This window comes from Sitodiplosis mosellana, unplaced genomic scaffold, assembly GCF_009176505.1.
Source record: "Sitodiplosis mosellana isolate CC-2019 unplaced genomic scaffold, AAFC_SMos_1.0 Smas_scaffold_14, whole genome shotgun sequence".
Taxonomy (NCBI): domain Eukaryota; kingdom Metazoa; phylum Arthropoda; class Insecta; order Diptera; family Cecidomyiidae; genus Sitodiplosis; species Sitodiplosis mosellana.
The window spans coordinates 509,954-529,060 of NW_022595256.1; the positions used below are offsets into that span (position 1 = coordinate 509,954).

The following is a 19,107-nucleotide window of genomic DNA, read 5'->3' on the forward strand; positions in this document are numbered from 1 at the left end:
AGTGCAATCAAGAATATAAATAAGGTGTCAATTACTCAAGTGGTTATAGCGTTTAACCCTATTTGAACTTGTACGTTTTGCCCATTTGTTGTTTCGCTTTTCTAGCCTATGCCATCGTCATCGTCTTGCAATGTCTTACCGCATTGGAAACCCATGTAACTAACACACATTTGGATGTAGTACGTATAAGATATAAGCTATATGGTATGCAACTTACTTGAGCTGAATTTGCAGTGAAGCGTCTCTCTCTCTACTGTTGATGGATAAAATCATTCATTTGCATATATTTTTTTTTTGGTTTGGTTTTGGTCGTTCACCTTTTTCTCTTTTATTCTCGCACACAACATTGAAAAAGTATCACATAACTCGCACTCGCATAACTTTTAATTTCTTGTTTAATTTTTATCGCCAATGGCAACTGTTTCAACTTTGATTTCAATCTTCTTCCAATTAAAATTTTTTTTCTGCTGGTTTTTTTTTAAATAAATCAATTAACATTTTATTCGTTAAATTTCGGAACAAAAGATTTTGGTTTTGGTGTATGAATATGGCGAAAAGATCCAGTTTCACAGAATGAACGATACAAGATTAAGCTGAGTTTTATTTCATGTGTCGTTTTTAGTGAGTTGTTTGTGTATGTGTTTTAGGAAAACTGTTGCGTGTAAACATCAAGGTAAACCACCAACCGCATTTCATTTTCGAGCAAAAGAGCATGCAGGGTTAACTCAGCCAGATAAAAGCTGATGCAGTCATATGTGTTTTTAAATACATCAAAAAACTGTTGGATAACTGCACGCAAATTGTGAGATCCCTTTGAAAATATCTATGCGGAAATACAAATGGATATCTTAGAATCGATACAGATTGAAATTAAGCTTGCATTTGATGCAATATTCGATGAACCATTTGTCGATATAAATACTTTATTATGAAGACCAAATGATCTGCATTTATTTGGTAGCTCAATTTGGAAATAGACTATAAATTAGACTTAGTTGGATACATGCATGTTTGCGACGTTTGATATACCGATATACAATTATATATGTATGTGAATTGATGTAAAGGATTGATTTGGTTGAAAAGAACCCTTCATTCGATATCGATAGGGTTACGAGCGTTGAAATTGTTTACTGCATGCATAAGACCTTAAGTAGTAAAAAGTAAATTGAACAAAACAATATGTATGTTTCATTCGTTTGTTTGTTTGTTTACCATTCCACTTTACGTTCACAGTTGCTCGTTTACTCTCTTTTTAGCCATGCTCGTTCTCTCTCTTTTACCAAGCTGAAGCCATTGCGTGCAATGTACGTGGTTTGAGTTGGTGGTGGCGCTAACGATTCTCTAATGTGACGCACATTTGAATGTGCTATATGTTTGGTCGTAAACGATGGAAAATGGGAAAAATATATGCTTCCGCGTGTCGCATGCAACGTCTCCACTTCACTCTTTATCTGTCTATATTGGTCGGTGTTGGTGCTATGGGTGCGTATAGTAAATTTTCGGCGTTTACACCCGCTGTCTTTCTCTTTCTCTCTCTCTCTCTCTCTCTTGCTCTCTCTTCCTCTCTCTCTCTCTCGATATTATGCGGTGATACACATTGAATGCGTGTATGCGGTGTCAAGTGAGTTGTTTCTACAAGCATTTCGTGTGTAAGCTATGGCTTTGAATGCAGAGACAGAGAGCCGTTTGAGTAAGGAAATCGTAAGATGTGGTCATGTCACACAAACAAAGCAAAGAAATATCAGATTCCTGCGAAAGAGAGGGTAATGCCGTGCCATTGCTAATCTACACGAAAGAATCTCTGGATAAAGAAGAATATGCACCTCAAAAACAAGTTGGGCTTGTGATCTGCACACCAGTTCCGGTATTCATTGTTTTTGAACTGTATACTTCTTGGGTGCCCGAATCAGCCAAGTGGTGGCACTTTAATTGCTTTTTGATGCATTTAACAGGAATTAATTGAATTTGAAATGGATCAGTGAGTCGACATTTCAGACGTGATTTATATATGCTTGAAGAATGAAATGGTTATCATGGTTCTGAGATATGTTCGAATACAACAGTTAATTGATTCTAAATACCAGTATTTTGTTCGGCTAAATCCAGTTCGCTTCAAATTTTCTGTGTAAAGTTCAAGATTATTTTCTTAATCATTCAAAAATGAATCCTTTCGCCAGCATTCATACACTCAAACAACAACAACAACAACAAAACAAAAACTTCTTTGCTGCTGCCGCCATCATCATATTGTTAATCTGCACTTTGTGTTATCACCAAAGTTTTTTTTCTTTTTACCGTTTTATCTTCAAAGCAGTTTTATTTTTTGCTCCAGTTTTGAATCTCGTCTCAGTCTATTTGGTAGCTGTTTTAAGCATGACACTTTTGGTTGGTTATGAAAGAAGCACGTGTGTGTCTTTCGGAACAAACAAACCGAACAAAAAAAAATCAAGAGCAACAAATATTTTCTCTCTGTCTTCAGAAAAAGGTCAAATTTCAGTCAATAATCACATAAGATTATTCACTTTCGTGCACATTTTCGCATATATGATATAAAACGAAACGAAAAATAACCAAAATAAACAATGTCAATCTAAAATAAAATCAACGGCACATTCATATTCTTTTTTTCTAAATCAATGAATAATTTTGTCACACAAGTTCGTTGATTCGGTGATGTTCTCTTCTTTTTTTTCAATTAAAAAAAAGATAATTTCTCTTTCTCTTTTCAATGGTTTCGCGTGACTCGTAAAATTATTGCACGATGATTTGAACGTAAATCATTTCGCGCCCATGCAACTCCGATTTGACTAAACATTAAGTTTAAGTGCTTTAAATCACCCGGTGGTGCGTATCGTCTTCGCTAACAACGAAGAATGATGGTGCCTCACAATATCGATTTGCTTCGGACCTCGATTCTTGTGCCGCTTGCTGATACGGTTCCATTCGCATCGATGGCGTACACTTTTCGTCGGGGGAAAAACTCACGCTCGGAATGTTCGGTCTAGTTTTGCGCTCTTCGCAACCGATCAAATTGTCAATCCTGCATGCCTTGCACACACACACACGGTACACACATTTTCCACGGCACACTACTGTCGAATCAACAACACTATATGGATATACAAATATCTAACGACAGCGGACAGCGACGTAATGCATCCGTATCAGTGAGATGGATGGTTGAAATAGCGAAACGCAAAAATTGCACACTAGACAACGATGTTGCTATAACTCTGTGATGTGAGCACGATGTTTCAGCATTGTTTTGATTTTGCACACTGAAAACGTTTCACTTGCGTCGTAGTCGTCGTACGACCCGTACGTGCTCTTGTCCATCAAATGGCGAGAGCATTCATTTCCAATGCTGTGAGCAAGAGAGGTTTTAGTGCATGTATGCATTTTGTGTACAGAGAATCGAGAGCATATTATCCGTTGAGTGTTATCCCCACCTCTTCACGTTCGACCAATATTAACGAGCATTCGTCTTCGGTTTCGTATGTGTGTTTGTCGCTGTGGAATTCATTCGTCTCGTGTACATCACAGTCAGAGCGAACACATTTGAGGTAGGGATTGAAGTGAATATTGGTAAAAGAATGACTGACGAACTCACACACGCACATAGCAAGAGCGAGAGAAAGAGAGGAGAAAATTATTTTGATCCTAGTGTATGTTGGTATTGAAGGGTTCTCCTGCTGAATGTATGCCCCGTATTCAAGTATATTCACATGATTCGGATAGCGTGACGCATCGGAAAGAATCTCGTTGATTTTGATGCGTGCACATCGATACATATATTCACATATCGTTGTTCGCCGCTTCCGTCAGAGCGTTGCCTGTGTGTCATTATGGGATCTTCCACCGTAAATACAGTCATAAATCATGTGGATTCGGGATTGTTAGAGCAAAGTGGTTTAGACTCGTCATGCGAACGCACAAGTTTCTCTAGCAAATCGAGCTACAAAAGCAGCAACAACGGTAACAAAAACGAAATGATGTGTCGCAAAACGACAGGGGGGAAAAATAAGAACAAAATGGTTTCAAAGACACGCGAAACATTTTCACAGTGCATATACATATTATGGAATGAATTGCATGGGCAAACGTGACCATTGTTCAATTTGATTGTGAACAAAGACAATGTCTCGAAGAAATTTCAATATAGCAACAATGAGAGCTAGAGAGAAGACGAATAAAAAAAACGTGAATATAAATCTTATTGACGAACAATACAGCGAAAATGAATAAACAAATGAAATAAGAAGACAACAACGACGACGATGACGACGACGACGACAAAAAAAGAACATATCACACACACTCGACTCGCGATAGCACAGTATACAGTAAATGCAACGCCAGCGTATTGAATCAGTTGCAATTGTTCGTATATAGAAAATACACATAGTGAAACAACTGCAACGGCACACGGTCACAATAAGAAGAAAATGAAGAAGAAGCAGCAGCAGCAGCGGCAGCAAAAGAAAAAAGAAATAGGCAGGGCATGCGCATTTCATTTATTGTCATTTACTCCACCTACACATTATATTTAATGGTTTTATTAATATTTCTCGAGCTGATGGGTAATTCTCTGTCGTTTTTATCATTTCATCTTCTCTGTTTGTAGATTTCATTAGCTCTGTTTCGATCGGCCCGATTAAATATTCTCTCTGTCTGATTGTTCATCTGCTTTTTTTTTGTTTCTTTGCCTCGTGATCGAGCGCTGTCAATTTGTGTGCTCTATGCCCATTTATGGTATTATATTGTGTTATAAAATATGAAATATTTTCGAACGCCTTTATTTTGTTGTTTTTTTCTTCAACTCAATCATTTATTGATGCTTAAAACTGTGAATCGATCAGAAATTGGTTTGTTCGATTTCGCCCAGCAATGGAAGACGTGTTATAAGCGCTCTGTTTCTTTCGTAATTTATGTGACCACTGTCATACTTTTGACAATTTACTCAACTTGATTCGCCGCCGTTTGGCTCCAAATAGTCGAAGCAAAAATCAATTTAATCCGAAAAACCTTACCGCTAGTTCGGTATGCTTTATTATAATTTATATATGGCATATTTCTGTGACATTTCGGCAAAATGGTTGGCAAAAACTAGATTTGCGCTGTGACACATACACCAACAAACACATAGTTAAGTCTCCACATTTAATTTATTTGGGATTCCATTTGAAATCAATCAAGCAGCTCCGATACAGCCAAAGTATAACTAACAATGGCCCCAAAAATATTTCAGAGGCCAATCAGTGCGCAAAAATATAAGCAAAGGCTAGATATATGAATATGGAATAGAATAGAATAGAGAAACACAACCGGCCGAGAAGTATATTCTATACATAAATTAAAAAAGGAGACACATCCAATGCGTACAAAGTCACTCGTTTTGACTTTTGCCCATGATTTATTGTATTTCTTGGAAAAACATAGATAAAAGTCGATTATATTGAGCGTACATTGCTCAATGTGCATGCGAGCGATGGAAGTATGCTCGGGGCACCAGAACAGATATGGAAGAAACAAAATTCATCGAGCGAGAGTAAGAGAGAAAGTAAAACAAACACACATCCCAGAACGATGAAGAAATTGAGCAGCACATGATTCGCCTTGTTCAAAATTAAAGTTTATTAAGAGTTACATAAATTATCGAAAAAGGACCATTTAAACGAAAGTTAGGTGAAATTTATTGACGAACAAAAAAGTGCACAAGAGAGAGAGAGAGAGAGAGAGAGAGAGAGAGAGAGAGAGATGGAGAGAGATCCAACATGGAATTTTGAGTCCGATATCAATGTACGTATGTGCCATGAATTGGATGTGTGCAACTCACTTTGTTTTCAGTTCATTTCTCTCTCTCTCTCTCTATCTCTCTCTCTCTCTCTATCTCTCTCTCTCTCTCTCTCTCTCTCTCTCTCTCTCTCACTCTCTCTCGCAGCCACTCGAGAGACACACCGAATGAAATTTATAAGTTTTAGATAAATATGGTTTATTTCATTTGCTAATGCCTTGAAGCCTTTCTGCACAACAACAGTAATAATAATGATATCTCCGTATAATCGATCGGCAGCACACAACGAAAGCAAACGGCAGCGAACGGGATGAATGAATTTTCGAGAATACTGCTCTTTTTGATGATGACGACGACGATGAACCACATACACAATGCATATCGTCAATAAATTCTTTATCTGTAATTTTAACTCTTTCTTTGCACTAATTCATTTCGTCTGCCTCCAGCCAACTGCACCAAATCAAACGTTTGTGCCGGTGTGCTCCGTTTTTTTTCTTCATCTCTCGCTCGATTTTCTCCTAGTTAAATCGTTTCCAAAAAAAAAAATTGTTGGAAAACATGTTGTTCGGTTTCCTTTTGGTTCATTGATCTGGTGACTTCGACGTTGTCGTTTGTCTGTGCAATGAGTTCACAATAGCAAAAACCATCATCCCACGAAACGAATTCCATTTCAAGTGTAATTGATCAGTCTTAATTCATTGACAGAAGTCGTTAGCTATGTTTGCACATACATATCCATGCTCTTGCACTCGCATCATCAGTTTGATTAAACCGCGAATCTACACACGCGAATTGATATAAACGTCAATGAAGCACTAAAAAGACGACAGAACATTCTTTCTCGCCTTTGAACTGAATACCATAGATATACACTTGTCTATGATGTTATTGTATAAATGTATATATATTCCATCTTAACTCAGGAATGTTCGCATAACATGTGCTGAAATATTTAATAAATCCCGATGAAGTGATGAATGATAAACACGTTATTACCGCTGAACTCATTCAATTTAATGAAAAAATCGACACAAACTGCATATTGCCATAATGATTATTATTATTACAGTACAAACTCTCTAAAATGTGATGTAGTGAAACACGATTTAAAATAGATCTTCTTCAGTGTCGAAGAAAAAGGTTGGTGCTCGTATAAATATTTATTCGCTTCATTGACATTTGAAAATAAACGACTTATATTCGCTTGAAATTCAGTGCTCGAGTTATCAGTACCTGAATAAACTAGAATTGATACATTCATTTATTGGTTCGGGTAAATGAAATGTCAGGGAAATTAAATAATAATTGGCTTTGAGTAAATCGCAACCAAATTACTGGTACAACTTGAACAGCTATGCTAATGAAGAAGAAGATTTTTTCTTTCGAAAATTCAGATCAATGGATGAGTATCAATATTAAAAAAAAATCTGATGCAATAAAAATGCTTGCAAAATTATCATTACCGCCGTGAAGAGAAACTGGAGCGATGAAACAATTTCTTTAATTATCACATGATATCGAAAGATGTGTCGTAACTTATGCTCATTATCAGAAAAATTAAGAGGCAAAAACAACAACGCCATCAACATATGATCACAAGCAAATGCGCAGGAGCATCAGTACCGAGCAAAACATAAAGTTTGTGTAACGTGCATTGGAACGGTGGAACAGCCAGAGAACGATAGGAAATACGATAGTTTAGACTAATAGTTTATGTTGCGAATAAATTTTTGCAGAAAAAGTTTTCTACATAATTTCACTGGTTTCATTTTACGGTTGCGATACCTCCTCATGCTCATCTCATTTAACCGTTGATTTTTGTACAGCTCCTACTGCATATATTTACTTTATTGCTGGGTGCTGCGCGTTGTTGTTGTTTCTGTTACATCTATCCAACGCTGGAACCATCGATGATTTGAGTCAATATTATAAATAATCATGTATCTCGCTATAGAGAGCGAGAGAGATACTTGGACGATCCAATGTACGAAAGCATGGCGTCAGTTTGTGAGTTCGCATACTGAACACACAGCAAGGAAAATGCAAAACGATATTTATGATACGACGAAGACAAAGTAAAATCACAAATGGGAAAAGGCCCCGCCAAATAAGTATAAATTAAACTAAAAACATTGCAAGCGTGCAATAGATTGGATATGGCAGGCTGCTCTCTCTCTCTCTCTCTCTCTCTCTCTTACTCACTCATTTGCTGGCATCGCGGGCCAAGTCACTTTGGGATCGATGCGCACACTTTTCTGTCTCAGTGGAAAGATTGTTCAGGAATGCTCTCCGCTTCGCCACCCGTCGCTTTTTTCTCGCATTTACTTTGGGTCGTTTCTTGCGCTGGATAATACCATTTTTGCAAGTTGGCTATTAGCTCATTTTCTCGATATCACGCACTATCATATATTGTGACCGTAATATATGTGTAACAAAAACTTTAGCTTTCAGTAAATCAGTTGTACAATCAACTCGCATAATCTTGTGTGTGTCGCATGCTCAGTTCGTTGCTTCTGAATTAACTTTGAATTTCACATTTCAGCATCAAATTTGTGTATATGAAACCTTAACTTTGAATGAATAAAATAAATTGAGGCTTTACTATGTAGTACCTTCACATTAGTTATCAGCCATTTGTTGGTAGTGCTAATGTATATTAACTTGATTGACGACGAAACTATGTCGACGAAAGGTTGGAAATCATGACTACGCACACGACGAGTAAATCGATCAATTTTGTTCAAGAAAACAGTGATGAGATCTACTATGGCAATTAGCATCCCTTTTCACCGAAAAGGATTAGAATGTTAGTCTTTAATTTTCCCATCATACTCGTCGTGTTGATGGTGGGATGATACTCTTTTAAGTAAATATGTGTTTATTGTGAAACACGAACGCATACGTGTGTGATATGAGTTCAAAGTTTCGGGTAACTTATCTCTATCGCTTGTCGATGTATGCGTCTATATACGACGTATATCGTTTCGGTTTCATTTTCAATAAATTTTTGGTAGCTATGGCAACTGACATTTCCTACCGGTATGCTGAAGAATGAAAAACTTCTGAATCTGAACCTGTGCAGCCATATATCGAGAAGTGCGAGCATTCATGAATTCATTGAACAAGAAAGCAAAAATCGTTAAGAAGGAAACTCTTCAGCAACGGTGTTTGCGTTGAGCATGTGTGTAATAAGAGAGTGTAGGTGCCATTAAACGCGATGAAGTTTATGATATTTGTGCGACTGTATCATGACTGCAAATTGGTACAGTACCGAATTCGATGCTGACACGTTGAATGCAGCCAAATATGAAGCACTTCGAACAAGTTCTCGATTAAAAATGAAAAAAAGGGAATCGAGAGAGAGAAAAACAAAAAAAACAAGTTTGTTGCTGCATCAAGACGTCATAAACTTGTTCACTTATGATAAAACATACTTTGAACGGATCTGTGGTTGCCGCATCGCTTGATATAGCGAAAATGTTGTAAAAAAAGACAGCCCATTAAATTTGGAGTGCATCAAAATCGGTGTCTATTCATGATAATTTAGTAGAGAGAAGAAAAAATCGTCGACACAACGAACACTATGCGGGAATGAGTAAGCTGCAACATACTCAAATGAGTCTAATGGTTACACATTTTGTGTATGTGTGCATAGTGCACACTGCACACGCTCTCTCTCTCTCTCTCTCTCTCTCTCTCTCTCTCTCTCGTTCATTCTTCATTGCTCCTGCAATCGAATAAAGTACACACACAGAGTCGGGACGGTTCGTCGAATCAGAAAACTCGAAATGGAAAAACGAACAGCAATGTAAAGAGCAGGGTAACGAAAAATTGGCAGCAACATCGACAGCAGAACAAGCTCTTGATTTTAACGTAGAGACAAAAAAACACAATAAAAACCAAAATTTGCGTATTGATCGAATGTGCTGAAATAAGAAAATCGCATCACAAGACCAAAGAACTGCCAGACCGCGCACGCTGATGATATGATTAGTAAAAGGAGTGTGTAACACATAGAATGTTCTCCTTCGGTATGAATCTCTTGCCGAGAGAATATACTACAGACAGAAACGAAGCAAGAAAGAAGAGAGACACCCGAACATTGACTTGTTACGCTGCGTGCCTGTGCATTGTGTCACGAAAAGAGCGCAAAAGGAGAGATCGGTGAAGCATGTAGCCGTAAATGTAACAATTTTAAGCAATATCTGAATATATATATATATATGCTGTGATTCGAATGCCTTCATGCCATGTATTTTTCGGTTCGCAAGTACATACGAAAATGCGTAAATCTTTCAAAAGATAACATCTTCAAAATATTTTAGTGACGTCACGCAGCCAACCAGTGCACAGACAATTTATACAAAATATACCAACTCGCTCACTCACTTGGGCCTTCAACATGCCTTTTTTTCCTTTTTCTTCATTTGCTTACTACCACTTCACTTTATAATAGTTGCTGTTGTTGGTTTCCATGCGATGTGATGCTATGCATTTTTGTTTGTTTCTTCGAATCCCAACGGCACACATCGATACACAGCATTTAGCAGCGCGCACAACCGAAATCGGTATATTTCAATATTTATGTACGATATGCTTAAATTTCCAATAAGTTTTGTCGTTGTCTTTGCTTTGAGTGCGCGGACATTATCGTTTCATCTTCAGCGTTTGAGTTCGAGTTCAGCGCGCGTGGTTTTTTCTCTTCTCTTTTTCTTGCTGTTGTTGTAAGATGCTCCGTTTTATTTTACAGCAGCAGGTTCTGAAACACAAAATGCTCATAAGTACCCACGTTTTTGTGATTTTATCCTTTTTCGGCTTGGGTTTGTTGTTGTGGTTCGCCAATGATGCAGCCTGACGGTTGTTGTTGTTGTTTTATTTTTCCTTTCTCTCTGTTGTTGACTTATTGTATTGGCAACTTGCAAAAGCACATTAACAAGGCTACATTCCAAGCAATAAATGCTCGACCAACAAAATATTGTCTCGTCTCGCAATTCTTGCGTGGTGTCATTGAAAACCAGGCGTAGACAGTAATTACGCACTACTGTGAACCATTTCAATATTCACATTGGTTTTGCGTGCAGACATTCGATATAGTCGCTTCGCTACAATAAATAATTCATATTAAAAGTTCAGAGGAAGCTTTCATGGCGCATTATTTCACACAAGTGTGAATGTTTCAAAATACCAGAGAAACGAAAATCAAATTCGATATCTAATAAAATTGCTTTGATTGAATGCTAAATCTATCGCAAATGTGAACATCTTCCGATCGGAACCATTTATTTCATCGGAAAATCTTATGTAAATAAGCAGAAATCGATTTGGAATGAAGACGTGTTTCGTCTGAAATCAATTTCTTGGTAGAAATAAATTTAGAATTCGTAAAATCATAAGCACATCATTCGGTTTGCAGCGGATATCTTGGCAATGTATTCCATGTGTTTAAGTTGGATGCGATTTTCTTGGTTTTAATTCAATTACGTTCTGAAGTAGTCCGTAGCTGTAAAATCGAAATATTGATAAAAGATGAACTTATTCAGATCAGAAACACCGTTTGCCAATTTGGAAATCTTCTGAGAAAGTGATGTCGAAAAAGCGGTGCTCAATCGGTGTAAAGTCAAGTGGATGTACGAAAATGACCTGTGCACTGTGCAGTTGTGTTGTTATTATATTGAATGAAATGGGATTTTTCCTAGAAGTGAGCTGAACCTGAATGGAATGAGGGAAGACGGACAAGGAGTGATGGTTAAATTTCTATTTTACTTCACCAAGTGCAACCCCGGTATACGCGCCGGGACTCATGCTCGGCTTCATGTGTGAGTATGAGTGTGTGTCGAAGAATTATTATTTGTGTAATGCGCATTGATGCACTTGAAGAGCTGAAAATATTGAACTGAAATTGATGTAAGTTTCGTCTGTGTTATTGCTATTGCTACTGCCAAACAATAAGATAAATTCAAAATTTATTTGCCATTGCACATATAAAATTGCTTCTTCTTGTGCAATGGTGTTGTTATATTTTCCAAAGGATTCGATTCTTCAATCCTTTTGCTGAAATTGCAATGTGCAACCATCACAACGTACCGGCACTAAAACATCTCTTGCTCTCGCTCGTTCGTTCGTTCGCCGAGACTTGTGCAGGTGAAGTCAATTTCATCGATATGTTTATCATTCAATTCGGTTCAGAAATCTTGGTTTTGATATTGCCCATTTCTTTTTTTTTCTTTTCTCTCTCTTTCCCATTTCAAAAACGAGAAAATTTTGTGATATGTGCTTGTGTCTGCCCGTTGAATGAATGGGTAGTATTCCATTCAGCTGAGTGAATGGGAAATAAGAAAGGAGAGCAATCGAAAAAGATAGGCAATTCAAGAAATGGATATGAATCGCTATTTCTATCTGGTTTGTGTGTGTGTGTGTGTGGGTTGAAATCTATACAAACTGTCGGTATTGACTGTATATGTGTATAATTTCAAAGCGAGAGGTCTGGAGTGAGGGAAACGTCTCTCTGGCGATACAAGATCGAAATCACAAAATTATAACAGCAAATTTATTTGCAGACCTTTCACTTACAGACAGACAACTCAAATTTCTCACAATTTATAAATTATCTATTTAATTTTTGCGTCAGATGAATTCAAAATGAAGAGAGTGAAGCAAAAAGAGAATCGAAAACAACACGACCAATATGGATTATTATTATGGAAGATGATTTTGTTGTCCATTGTGTGCACTTTATATCGAAATATGGGCTGAAAGGATCAATTCCGTTCGATCCGACATATTTTGGTTGTTCCGTTTTTTTGTGTGCCGAGCAATATACTGATAGTTTGAAGAGTACCAGGCTCTGACATGAAAGCGCCTTGTGGAAACGAGATACAGAAGGTCTGGGATGTTTTGGTTTGCATACATAAATTTTTATTGTCGATATAAAGAGAATATGAAATTTATTGTGCTCTACCATTCGGAAAGCATCCGTTTGGCGGTTTGAGATCGATGAGAGTCAAACGACATGGAGAGAGGGAGAGAGAGAGAGAGAGTCAGGACGAGTAAGAGAGACATATTAAAAAAATGCAGAGAGAAAAACCTCGACGAAGAATAATGCCGGCAATACAATAACTTTTTTGCATTGCAAGAATTTCGCTTTTTAGAAGAAATAGTGTTTGGTTTGTTCGTTCGAGCAGCCAGTAGCGATAAAAATACAGAAAACTATCTTTTACTTTGATTACAGTAATGGCGGAGCAACTCGAAGCTCTATGTGCACTGCATAGTGCACACACACACATTCATATATATTTATAGTGGCAACAAACAGAAATGGCATTGCCAATCCAAACTGAAAATGGCATTTCTGCCTCTTGCTCTCGCTGTCGCGCTCTTCTTTTCCCTTACTCGCTCTCGCTCACTCACTCACTCGTTCCCTGTCCAACAGCCACTGCACTACGCGCGTACCAATGAATTCAAAAGACGATTGGAACGAAATGCATATCGCAACGAGACATAGTGCAACCTGAAGAAATACATATCAACCCCAAATATTGCCATATATTTTAAACATTGTGACATTAACTGCTATCGCGTACAGTTCAAAAAGAATTTATTGACATCGCGCGATTGCTGAAAATGCTGGTTGCTGCTGCTGCTGCCGCTGCTGCTGTTGAGTGCAGGGCACACACTGCACTGCACATGAACACACATCCAGAGAGTGGAAGTGGCAAATCTGCAGTCATCCAGTTTGGGCGTAGGTTAAAGTCTCGCGCAGTCAACGTTCGAGATGGGGCTAAGCGAAAAATGAAGGAAAAATACAACCGAGAGCGAAATTTAGAACAACTTTTTCCTGGAAAAAATAAACCATTCACATGTTCAGCGTGCAGAATTTTTGCTCAATCGAACAGACGTCATTCGAAACGAAATGTGTGCATTACTGCTATGCGCTTTTTTTGTTTTCAGTTCGTCGAGTAGTTCCTCAAATAAATTATATTTGTTGTTGTTGTATTTTGCATTTTGAGTGCACAAATGTGACGCAACTTCGGAGCAACCGAGAAATATTCGGCAACATATATATACATGATGCAAAGACATTGGAATCGAAAGCAAAAGCAGTTGAAGCAGCAGAATGTTCTTTTCAACCAAATGAAGATGAAGAAATTTCTCGTTGTTTGTGAGCGAACGTCGAGAGCAAACGATAGCAATTCAGACGAGCGATAGCTCGAAAAACGGAACCGACCAGAACTATTAATGGCCATACATCTTGAGAGAATGTGAAATGCACAGGATTGGCGGGTGTACGGGTGTAACGGGAGAGACAGGAGAGTGAGCGCACTTGTAACATGTACCAGCGACAGGCGAAACCGAATGACGCTGCACATTCGCTTTTATCTTTCGTGCACACATTTTGATGTGATGGCATTTTGTTGAATGGGTAGAAACTGAAAGACGAGTTGTGATTTGCCATTCGCATCTTCATCTCGTCTGAGTGTTTCTCGTTGCTCGAGAGCATGAAAACATAATCGGTGAGTGTGTGTGTGTGTAAGTGCATGAGTGTGAGAATCGCAAGAACCGCCACTCACTACCCGAGCGAATTCATGCAATTTACGACTATGTATTAAATTTTGCTACAAGTATTTTGTGTGCAAATGTGCCATTTATTTATTGTTGGTCGTTTCGTTCGCCGTCTCTCTCTCTCTCTCTCTGTGTTTGCCGAGTCGCTTTCGAGGCGCACTATGAATTGGCAATGGGAAAGCTGCTAGTCTCAACACAGCACAGCACAGCACATTGAAGGAATAAATCGCATCATCGTCATCAACATCGTCAAATCCAAGCTCATCACCGTATAGTGGCAAAAGGATTGGAAGACAGGCCACACTGCCGCGTGGAAGAATTATTTCCCATTTCCCACATCAATATTTTCTTCTTATGTGCTATGAACGAGCCAACGAGCGAATGCTTGCATGTTTCCGAAAAAGAAAAATGGCTGGTGAAACGAAAATTTATACTTATTTGCTTTCGCCGAATGACGACGACGAAGTATGGGGCGCTCGAGTATAAGACGAGAATGTGTTGCCATTCGCAATGCAACGACACAACCATATTTATGTATTATGCGGAAAATTTACACTCACTTAGATTGGGTTTTAAAACGTTTTTTAAGTGGGAGACGCCATAGGGAAAAAGCGTCCGGTGGATGGCCCGAAAAGTGGAAAGTAGCATGAAAAGTTATGGTCTCGAATTGCAACAAACAAATCAATGCAAAACCGTACAGAACCGGGTGGGGGGGCGTTTGGCAACGAAATGCATAAGCAAACGATCTCGTGTACGAATGATTTGAATAGTGCGAAAGGGTTGAGCATTCGTGGTGCATTCCCGTTGAAATTGGCTTCAGCAGATTTGGTTATGAATGGGGATTTTTCGCGTGTTTCCATGCACATTGTGTGTGCGTTTCCATTTCTGCATGCATATATCGCCGTGTGTAGCTCCAAATCAAACGGTTGAATGGAATCGTAACACATCCGTTTCTCTGTGTCAAGTGTTTGCCAATGCATAAGCAGTGAGCACTCGATAGCACCACCAACCAAAATGATAAACGATTTCAAACCGTTTTTGAAGCGAGAATGGCGCGCGCGAGACGACGTTCATGCAACAGCGTCTAATCAAATCGGAAAATTGCTCAAAATCGCTTTACGGCGTGTGTATTTATGTGACGTGATACGTCACCGCGTTGCACATCGAGCCACATTCGGCTTGCTAGTTGATTTGAATGCACATAGCAGCATTGGGCCATACAGCGGTTTTATTGGTTGTACGTTGATTATAGTGCACGTTGCATGTTCAGTGTATGCTCACACGTTGTTCATGCTCGATTGATGGCCCGGGCCTCACCCAAGAACATTTTGTGAAATGTGGAAACGTAGAAGTTTATACATCACATATAAAAGCCCCCTCATCCCAATTCGACCGACGCTTGATGTATGCTATCAGCATGACATTATCACCTTAGCTATGCAACATCTCTGAAACGGTTGGCTGCCGATTGACGGCTACTGAAAGGTGAAAATTAAATGTTGTAAATAGCCACACATTCTCACATATCGCAGAGCATATGAACACTGAACATTGAATATAATTTAGAAAATTCTAATGTGCCCATATTATGCATACGTTTCTAATGGGTCCCTCAACCAATTGGCTCAAATGAATCCGCCGAGATTTACCGTTTTACCATGGCTAAATGATGCCATCAATTTGTACCGAAAAGTGCTTAAATGTGCAAATTGCGATACACAATTTTAATTTTTTATAACTCCATTCAAAACCCATAAGAGAAAAAAGAAGAAGAAGAAGAAGAAGAAGAAGAAGAAAATCGATTGCTGCACGATTAATACATGCACTACTACAAGACATATACACAAATAGATGTCAATTTCATCTCGTTTGGTTGTTTTTTCTCAGCAATCTCTTGGACTCTCTCGGACGTCGGTGCAAAAAGTAATTTTCACTCTCGTCATAAAATTAACAGGCCATCAAGTTTCATATCAGCATTTGTGACAGCTGCAGTACGAATACAAGCCTATCCACAAAGAGCCGTTCATTCGTTGTCCGATGCAGGAGGCAAATAAAACGTAATACCTGCTGCCGCCTGCTTCGATGCGTTTTTGTCTGACTTTTGATTGAAAATAAATTAAATCATATTCACATCAAAAAGTTTTTGCATTCATTATTATGGGCAGTGTGAAGGCAGGTAATAATAGTTTGTGAATGCAACGATTTACAGCGATTAATCGCCCTTTTCGCCGTTGTTCCCTGTTCCCCGCAAACATTCCGCAGACATCTGAGCGCCGCTGAGTAATTCGCTCCTAAAACCATAGCGTTTTTTCCTACGTGTGTGAGTGTGTGTGCAAAAATTAATTGCAATAGAACGGCGTAGAATGAAAATATCGTCGGCGCGCCGACAATGTGTCAATCAAATCCATATCTGACAACGAAAATTTCCACTTTGCAAATCAAAGTCAGATCCGATTTAGTCGTATGGTATAATTTCTGGGCGAATATGCCAAGTTGTCTCACATTTAGTTTGCTGCTTGGTTTGGCTTGGCTGCAACGGCCATTTGGTTTGACTTTGATTTAGATGAGAGAATCAATGCCAGTGCATATATGCCGTGGCTGTCTGTCCATCCGTCTGTTTATGTGAGGATGTGCCTGTTTGTGAGATGTGATATGTTGCGAAAATTACGACTGAAAATTTATTTAGTTGAGAGAGATGGAGAGTGAGAGAGAGTTGGACGGCGTGGCAGCGAGACAAAGCGAACAAGAAACAGACGATTCCGATTGAATTTGTATGATGTCCGAATCGCTCTGAAGATTATGTTGCACTTAATTCGTTGTTTTTGGTTGTCTTCTGGTTTGGTCTAGAGTGAAACGCATTCACATGCATTCCAAAACTTTGCTGCTGGGCTAATGGATTGTGTGGTTTGAAGATAGTGAAAGGATGGGATTTGGTTTTGCGTACACACACACACACGATATGACATTTAACCGGCTTTTCTCATCTCTTGAATTGTTGTTTGTGTGAGTGATTGTGTGTTTACCTAGAACTATACACGGACGGCATTTTTGATTGACGGACACATTGTATAATAAGATTTAGATTTTCATGTTACACATATCTCTCGTCTTCGGCCCTTCTCATTTCGTTTTATGCCTCATTTTCGACTTTATAATCTTGACGCAATTGGATTCATGCATCTTATCGAACGTTCGGCTTAGACGGGTTTTGCATTCAAACCCATTTATGCTGGTTTCGGTATTCACTCGTGTGTGTGTGTGTGTGTATGTGAAAGCATCAAAGTTAAACATACGAATGAATGATGTGAATGACATTCATATGCAAGAAGAAAGAAATTAATTTTTTCTCACTCATCTACACACAACAGTACATGAAATGCCGGCTTGACAATGGCGTTGTTGCAGTCAAAAGTCTGCAAGCGTATAAACTCTCTGGACTGGCAACAAAAACTGCTTGCCACTTTTGATGTGCCCATCTTATTCTGTTTGTTGTGTCAGCAAATCAATGTCCGCCTTTTACAATTTCAACATGAAAAGTTTTCAAGCAAAATGAGTGAGAAACGACGCTACGATTTAGATAATAATATTTTGAACAGTGGATTGCAGTATGATTGGCTCTCTCGAGCTAGCCAATTTCTTTTTGTTCAGTTTAGCCGTGTGATGAACTGCAGTCAGGTAGAAACGTTTCAAGCGTAAAGTCGGGAACTTGTCTCATAAAAAAAATTCAAAGCCATTTCTGATCATTACTTTACATACCTCAAAATTGTTCGCGTTGACTTCAAAGTTAATTTAAACGTCCGTCTGGATAGTAGTCATCTGTAATTGAAGCAAAATAAATTTATGTTAAAAAATTGTGAAGAGTAATTTTCCCTGCCTATCATTCAGTTCAGACGGATCATAAACGCAATAGAAACAACAATGACATAATTTAATTGCAAAATCGAATGTGGCAAACGACGAATAAAGCGGATAGAAACGAGTTGCCAAAGCAATGGATACGAAACAAAAGAAAAAAAACTGGAGCGAAAACACAGGGAAACAAATCGAAATGGAACGCCATAAATCATTCGTCATTCATTTCATGCGAATAACGCATTTTATATAGACCATTCATGTTTTCGTAATGTATTTGATCACAAACGCCGTTTCGCCATTGTGCTGCCGCTGTCGTCTCTGTGGTGCGTCACATAAACGCACACCACACTAAAACGCTGACATTTGAGTGAAATGTGCCTGGTTTTCGTTGGCCTTGATAGACATAAATTAAGCGGCAAACTACAATACCCAAAGAGAAATATCGTATTTGTTCTTCGTTCTTATTTCTCTCTTATGTCATGTTTTCGTTGGGTGAAGAATGTGTTGCTAATAAAATTTTATAACTTTCATCAACAAAACGGCGCGGTTCAAAACGCCGCTGAAACGTCGTCTAAATCATATTTTGCATCTGATATGGTGAGAGCAAGAGAATATTCCGTCAGTCACACATAAAAATGCACGCAGCTCAAGAGTTGTAGATAGAGGCGAAGCTGTATAAAAATAAGGCATTGAACCAACAAAATCGGGTGTGTAAATCATACACACATTCATGAGCGCTGCTGCGTAGACCGATTTTATTTATTATATCAAATTCGCCCATTGCGACTCTGGCTCGATATTTATTTTTCGTTATATATATATTTTCCTTTGCCTCTCTCTCTCTCTTCTCTCTCTCTCTCTCTCTCTCTCTCTCTCTCTCTCTCTCTCTCTCT

At 38.5% G+C, this 19,107-nt stretch overlaps 1 protein-coding gene across 3 annotated transcripts in view; it reads right to left on the reverse strand.

Moving 5' to 3' along the window:
• Nucleotides 1–19,107, reverse strand: part of LOC129567997 (protein tiptop) — a 187,727-nt gene that overhangs the window by 115,360 nt on the left and 53,260 nt on the right. Inside the window, exons 1-2 of one of the 3 annotated variants that reach the window (XM_055445467.1) lie at nt 2,299–3,347; nt 218–464 (exon numbers count right to left, since the gene is read on the reverse strand). The gene's annotated coding sequence lies outside the window, so the exon portion shown is untranslated. Of the gene's footprint in view, nt 1–217; nt 468–2,298; nt 3,348–18,115; nt 18,176–19,107 lie in introns of those variants that run through there. The other 2 variants (XM_055445469.1, XM_055445466.1) reach the window with 2 other exon arrangements.